The sequence below is a fragment of the Rhinopithecus roxellana genome, chromosome 3 (genome assembly GCF_007565055.1).
Source record: "Rhinopithecus roxellana isolate Shanxi Qingling chromosome 3, ASM756505v1, whole genome shotgun sequence".
NCBI classification, from domain to species: Eukaryota; Metazoa; Chordata; class Mammalia; order Primates; family Cercopithecidae; genus Rhinopithecus; species Rhinopithecus roxellana.
In genome coordinates, this window is record NC_044551.1 from 81,211,781 (window position 1) to 81,219,708 (window position 7,928).

Here is a 7,928-nt window from a genome sequence, read left to right on the forward strand (position 1 = left end):
ATGTTTTACTCATTGAACATAAATTGATTTTTGATAACCTTCTTTCACTCTTACCTGCTCCACATTCTTGATATCATAGCTTAAAGACTTTGATGAAAAGGCTAGGACACATGCCAGGGAACTGTATGAATTTGAATATTTCTAATTAATATTAATATGTTATACTTGGATAAGTACAATATCTTCTACCCACTTCTTTTACAAGTGAGTTCTATGTGTCTGGGAGCCAATTTCCCTATCAACATTCTTCTGCCCTTAACACATTATTTTTTCACACAAGACACAATTGTCCATTTGTTCATTTCACATATATAGTTTTAAATACTTATTGGTGTTTTAAATTGAGAACAATGCCCACAATTTATAATTATTTTTTCATTACTTTGGACAAATTGCTGACTGTGTACTTGAGTCATGGTCCCAGCAAAACAGATGGCACACACATTTTTGGATAATTTAAGGATTAAAAAAAGCAAAAACAAAAACAAAAACAAACTATCATTTACACAATTAGAAGTAGATACAGGAAAATAAGGAAAGATAACACAGTGATAACAGGTTTTGTGTATCTTAGCCCCTAAAGATGACAGGGGTTGAATAGGGTGAAAAATAGTTTCAGAATGGAAAGTAGAGTCAATAGAAAGTCTTCCTTAAGAGGATCTGTGACTATCAGCTGGAACACAACCAATCCCAGTAACTTGGCCAGGAGGCAGTCAAGGGTTAAACATCCTCATCTCACCCTTCTCTTTCCTGCCAATGTTGGATTCCTTTGTGGCAGCACTTCTTAGAAAAAGTCAAGGCAGCCCATTGATGTAATACACATATATCAGCTTCCTGGGGTAAATAACAGGGTAGAGAGTGGTCAAGAATAATCTGAAGAGTTAAAATGAAGATTGTTATTTTAGAGACTGAATTCATAATTTCTAATTGTCAGCTGGGATGAAATAGGACATAGAACTGGAAAAATCTGATATGTGCAAAGTGTGGAAACAGGCAAACGTATATGCATTCTTAAAAAAAAAAAAGAAGGAGTGAAAAACTAAGAAAGCTAAAATTTAAGGAGTTTTAGATTCCCAAAGGATTGATATGTTCGGGAGAGAAGCAGTTTGGAAGCTCTGAGTAAGCAAGAGTAAAATGTAACATCAAGTCCACCAACTTGGAATCAGGGCTACTAAGGCAAACCTCTCTCAAGAGCATCAGTCCTCTGCTATACTACTGAGAAAACTTGTCAAGTTACTAAACACTCTAAGCCTATTTTTTTTTTTCCTCATGTATAATTAGTATCTAACAGGGTAAGCCACAATTAGGCCTGAGAACGTAAGAAGATTGCAAATGAGAATTCTGAGTTTAATGTCCAGTATAACAGCTATCTTGATATATATATATTATATATATTATATATATTATATATATAATATCGTATTATATTATATATATTATATACGTATATATATATATATATATATATATAAAATTTTAAGCTTATATTTCTTGTCTATATACCGGTCTAGACTATGGTCTTCCAATATCCATTGCAAATTGTAAAATCATATTATTTATCTCAAAATCTAATAATTACAAGGCATAGCTAATTTTTGCTTCCTGGTAATTAACAATTATATCATAGATTAAAAGACATATAATTAGTTTCTGATTTATTAGAGATAATCTTCTCTATATGATACCTTGAACCCAATTATAACTGTGTTTTTATTCATAATCAAATAATGTAATAATGTCTTTATTACTACAGTGAGCCATTCAACTTAAAGCATTCATTTCTCCCTTAGCCACATGGAAAATCTCTTAGATTAATTCCTGTAAATAATTGTTTAACTAAATCAAATTTTAAATATTTTATTTTTGATGAGATATACAAGCAGAGGAACTAAAAAATAATTCCTGGACAAAAGTGGCTTTTCCACCAGGGTCCCATTGAACCTGAAATAATTACCACTAGAATAATTCCTAGGGGTTAAATTACTATCTCTTAGATAATCTTTTAGCCTCAATATGTGTTATTGAAGAATAGGTGCTCCAGTTAGACACACTAATGCTAAATTGATACCTAGTAGATCTTTCAATGTCATTCCAAATGTCTTCTATTTTTGGACATGGAAAATATAGGTCCAGCTTGAGGATGGTAATAGGAATTGATGTTTCACAGATTGGTGGCAACTGATAATATGCCAACTTTTTATAAATAAGGACTCTGAATAAACAATATCAAAGCATATATAGTCACAATATATTCTGTTTATCAGAAAAATATTATGTAATGTATTGGCCATTAAGAGAGCAAGTGTCATGAAAGCTGATTTTTTGATAAGGGAACTAGATTTTAATTGGTGCTTTTGCCTACATACTTAATATAACAATAATAACATTCAGACAAAAAAGCGGTACCACGTTTTTCAAAGAGGAATTCCACACTGAGATATGAACCAATCCTCATATTTGACTCCTGTTATTTGCAAAATACATTCTTGGATTTTACTGGGAACGGAATACTTGGAAGCTCACTACATTCTTTAAGAGAAAGTATTTTTTAACATACAATACTTTGTTTCCAGCAGCAAAACTCACTATTAGCTTTGACCTTGGGTCGTAATTTTTCAGGTTTTTGTGAAGAGGATGGTGATAGTATACTAGTGTTATTACTATATGAAATAAAGAAATATACATTCTAATTGTAATAATAGCTATAACACTATTTCAGTCAAGCCCTTTAAATAAATACATATTTAACTATATATTTTATACATAGATATATTTTAGAGAGTGAATTTATCAATTTCACTCTCTGTATAGCACTCATAGTTTTAATTAAGGAATAATTAGTATATAAGATAATCCAAATAATAAAAGCTAATATCTAGAGAGCACTCATCTATGAGAACTAAAAATAATAATCCAAGTCACAATACCCCACTTCGGGATTTCTGTTTAAAATGACATTCTCCTGGTAGCGTGCAAGCCAGGAAACTTCTGAGAGACCTAGCGCTCCACTCTGGATCTTGGTAGCCAGGTCCAGGCACTTCAATTAACTTCCAGAAGACGGCAGACCCTCAAGGAACACCAGAGCGAGAAACTGATGTCTGACAACAGAGTCAGAGTTCAAATATTCTTTGTAGCAGACACTGTGAATGAAGCACTTGAGGTTGCCAAGAGACTAAAAGCAAAATAAATTGTTTTAATTAAAAGCCCAGATCTTAGCTGGAGGAAAAGGAAAGGGTGTCTTCAATTGTGGTTTGAAAGGAGGTGTTCACTTAACAAAAGAACCTAAAGTTGTGGGAAAGCTGGCTAAACATGATTGGGTATGTTTGGGGCAATAAACCAAACTCCAAAAGAGGATGTGAAAGTTAATAAGCTGATGGTTACTGAAACCTTGGACACTTCCAGAAAAACTTACCTGGTGATTCTGATGGACAGGTCCTGCAATGGCCCCATGCTGGTGGGCAGGCCCCCGGGGCCATTGACATTGAAGAGGTGGATGCTTCAAATTCAGAATTTATTTTTAAGGAGCACATTTTTCAAGGGATAAAGGACAGCTGAGTTCAGAGTTCAGCAGATGGCAGAAAATCTAGGCTCCCTTGGGTCTTTGAAAAACCAGGTTGCAGATAAAATTAAGAAACTGTATAATCTCTTCCTAAAAGTTGATGCTACTCAGGTGATAGTGAATCCCTCTGGTGAAATTTGAGAAAGACAAGTTGTCTGCTTTAATGCCAACGTAAACTGTCATGACAATGCAGGATTCTGACAACAGGACATATCTGCTATGGTAACATCAGGAATGAGCCTGATATGGTTTGGTTCTGTGACTTCACCCAAATCTTATCTCAAATTGTAATCCCCACGTGTCAAGGAAGGGACTTGGTGGGAGGTGATTGAATCCTGGGGGCCGGGGCTACCCCATGCTGTTTTGTGATAGTGAGTGAGTTCTCAGGAGATCTGATGACTTAAAAGTGTGGCACTTCCTCCTTCTTTCTCTCTTGCCACTATATAAGAAATGTCTTGCTTCGCCTTCACCTACTGACATGATTGTCAGTTTCCTGAGGCCTCCCCAGCTATGCAGAACTATAAACCTCTTTCTTTTCTGTCTTTTATAAATTACCTTGTCTCAGGTAATATACAGTAGTGTGAAAACGCACAAATACAGAGCTCACTGAATATGAAGTTGCCAGACATGATCTAAAATACATAAGAATGGATGGAAACATTACCTGCTTTGTGAGCAAAATGAGACCTAATCTGAATTCATTTGGTGGCAAGACCTGACCTGAATTAACATGAGACGCTTTAGAATCTTAATTTATGTCACTTAGTGTGACAATCTGTGTTTCACTGCAGAAATGTTAATATAATTGCTAGTATTTGTTCCAAGTTTAAAGACACAGAAATGAATTAAATCACTTATGCTAATTTCCAAGGATTGATTGAGGTTTATTTAAAATAGTCTCTCTTCCTAGAGATTCACAAAAACTCATGTAATTTAAGCATTATTCGAAAATGAAATGTGGAATAAAATTACCATAGAGTCTACGGTTGGTTTGGAAAGTAGTATGTGAAACTAAATGGTATTAATGTTGCTTGATTTTATTTACGTTGTTGTTCTTGTTTATTTATGTACTTATTTTTATTAAGTAATAAATAAATACATGTGTACTTTGTGTGTGTGTGTGTGTAGCATAATGTTAATTTTCCTGAATGTGTTTGTGTGTGTATTTATTTATGTGTTTGGTCATTTTTATATATGGGAAGTGAACGGGCTACATTTAAGGAGCTAAATCTTGAGAAGATTTATCAAGGAAATGCTAAATCAGAGATTTAATGTGATAAGTATTAAAAGATGTACAATTTCAATGTAACTATTTTTGAACATTATATTAAACTATCTATTATTAATTATTTTCCCACAATGTAGTGTTTTATATGTCTTTGACACAAGGCTTTCTTTTTCATAAAATAACTTACTTGACTGAACAAGAACATTCAATTTAATGAGTTTTCACACTGCATTTAATAGGATATTAGAGGCCTAAGTGAAAGTTTTCTAAAACATGTAACAATTTGTATTTTTCTACTAAAAAATAAACATATGACATTATTTTGTTGATATTTTCATTATGATGCTGCTATGTCTCATTACTAGGTACTAGTTTCTTTGCAAATCACATGAATGGAGCTAAAGCCAGGTAAATGGTTTAAAACCACCTGCATTTTTATTTTATTTTTTATTATTATACTTTAAGTTCTAGGGTACATGTGCATAACGTGCAGGTTTGTTACATATGTATACTTGTGCCATGTTGGTGTGCTGCACCCATCAACTCGTCAGCACCCATCAACTCGTCATTTACATCAGGTATAACTCCCAATGCAATCCCTCCCCCCTCCTCCCTCCCCGTGATAGGCCCCAGTGTGTGATATTCCCCTTCCCGACTCCAAGTGATCTATTGTTCAGTTCCCACCTATGAGTGAGAACATGCGGTGTTTGGTTTTCTGTTCTTGCGATAGTTTGCTGAGAATGATGGTTTCCAGCTGCATCCATTGTGTCGCTCGCGCTGGAAGCTGGAGACTGGAGCTGTTCCTATTCGGCCATCTTGCTCCCCACCTGCATTTTTATGTGAGAAAATTATTGACATATTAAAATAGAAATCCTTAATTCCAACAGTAGTGCAATATAAACATTTTGTATCCAAATACTTCAATCATGAAAAGTTCCCCATACTAAACTAGAAGTATTATTTTTAATTTAATGCAGATAACTGGATTCTGGATAGCTTCTTTAATTTTAGATTTATTCTTTGTCTCCAACTTCCAGTGTTTTCGTATCACTCCCTATCAGAAAATATGTCTTAGGATTTTTTGCAATCGATTTTTTTCTTTATACAGACACAGTTAAAATATGTATGTACCCTTTTGAAAACTTTTAAAACAAAATATTATTCTCTTATATTTTTGTTGATTTTTTTATCAGCTGTCAAATGATTTTGAATTTTAGAATGTGCTAATGAAATAATTATTCTCAGAATCATAATATCAAGTGGTGGTTTTGTTTTTGAATGGGATATACAAATATATATGTCATGAATTCTGCACAAAATAGGTAATAAATATATAAATCCAGATGTTAATTCAATAGAAAAATAGCGAGAATACACTGTAATGTATTGTATCATGTAATGCATAATGTAATATAATATGAAGCATCCACTGCCTCATTCTAATTTCAAACTTTTAATCATAGTTTCTAAGTACTGGTAATATCTGTATGAGACTAGTATTTTGGTATAAACACAACGTAGTAAAAGTATTGTTTTGTGATTTTTGTCTTCAATTCATGTTAAATATAACATGATTTCCTGCTTTGTTCTCTTTACATTTCAGTAGTAATTAAGCCTGAAGAGTCTACTAGTATTCCTCTTAAAATAAGATGAATATTAAGTCCCTAATTGATTAACAAAATGCTTCAAAGGAAAGCATTAATTGAGTAAACCTTTTTAAAACATTTATTCAGAAAAAAACGAAGAATTCAATATTTATAGTAAAAAATTCCACACAGATTTAAAAAGAAATTTTCTTAGGCCAGAAGTTGGAGGTCATTTAACTTTGCCAAGGTCTAGAATTTTATTCTCAAACATACTTGAAACTAACTCAGATAACTTTGAGTGTCCATCAAATTTTTACAAGGGACATGAGTTGAAATTACCTGTCATAATAATGGGTATTTATCAAAATGAATTTGGATAGCTTCTTTAATTTTAGATTTATTCTTTGTCTCCAACTTCCAGTGTTTCTGCATTACTCCCTATCAGATTTCTCTCACTTCTATTTTTGAGAGCATCGTCTAATGTGAGAGTATTATTAGTCTGCCCAGAGATTTTTTTTCCTCTGGAAAATTATGACATTTAAAAAAATATTAGATTTCAATATCTCTCTAATAATAGGAATTCTAAAATAGAAACAAGGAATTGCAATATCTATTTCTTGGTGTGCTGGATATTTTCTTTGATCTCTTTATCCTTTTTCATCCAGTCTGTGACCTGAGGCACTGATCTTTATGCAAGGTGTCATTAAGCTTTCTGCTTTCTTATTCTTACTAAATTCAGTTCACCACAAGAACCAAGATGAGACCAGAAATGGGAAGAGAGTGAAGCCAGGACATTAATACTAGGACTTTTCCCTACCTTTTGCTATGAGTTACCGATGTCTCTCTACGGGAGGTGGTATTGCTTGTGAGATAGCCTCTTCAGGTTATGTGACCACTCCCTTGATCTCCCTCTGCTCCCTGGTATTGCAAAGGCTAAGTACTTTCCCTTTCCTTATGCACAACTTTGGAAATAGTCCATTCATTCAACTTTCTTTTATCAATTACCCTACTTTCATGTGCAAACTTTTCCAGATGTTACTATTGCAACTACTTAACCCGTGATGGGTTGTTAAAAACAAAGCTACAAAACAAGCTACAAAAACAAGCTCAGTTCATATCCACAAGTTAATCTTACATTCTAAACTAAAAATATTTTAAAATATATACATAATCTTAATATTTTAGGTTGAGAAATAATTCCAGGCTATAAATATGCATCATCAAAAGTAGATATAGCTTTTTTTTTTTCTTTTTTCGGAGCAAGTTGCCCCGTCATAGCATGTGTATGGAATATTCTGTTTTGTCCCCCAAATCTAATCACCTTTCTTTATCTTTCTGTGTGTCCTGTACCTGATGTTGTCCCAGTGTTCCATTTGAGTTCCCTTGCTCTCTGCTTCTAGCTGATGTTGGTCAACGGCTAGCATCAACAGCCGATAAGAATAAAGTAAAAAGATACTTAGGGATGTTTATTCTGGATGCTCCTTCCCTGTAATTTTTCAGGGCTAAGGAGGGTTAAAAGTTTCCCAGTATTGCGAGATTCTGGATGCTTCAGCAT

General features: G+C 33.6%; 1 pseudogene; it reads left to right on the forward strand.

Moving 5' to 3' along the window:
• Positions 1-2,964: 2,964 nt before the first annotated feature.
• On the forward strand, positions 2,965-4,278 carry LOC104667930 (annotated as a pseudogene).
• The last annotated feature ends 3,650 nt before the right edge of the window (positions 4,279-7,928 follow it).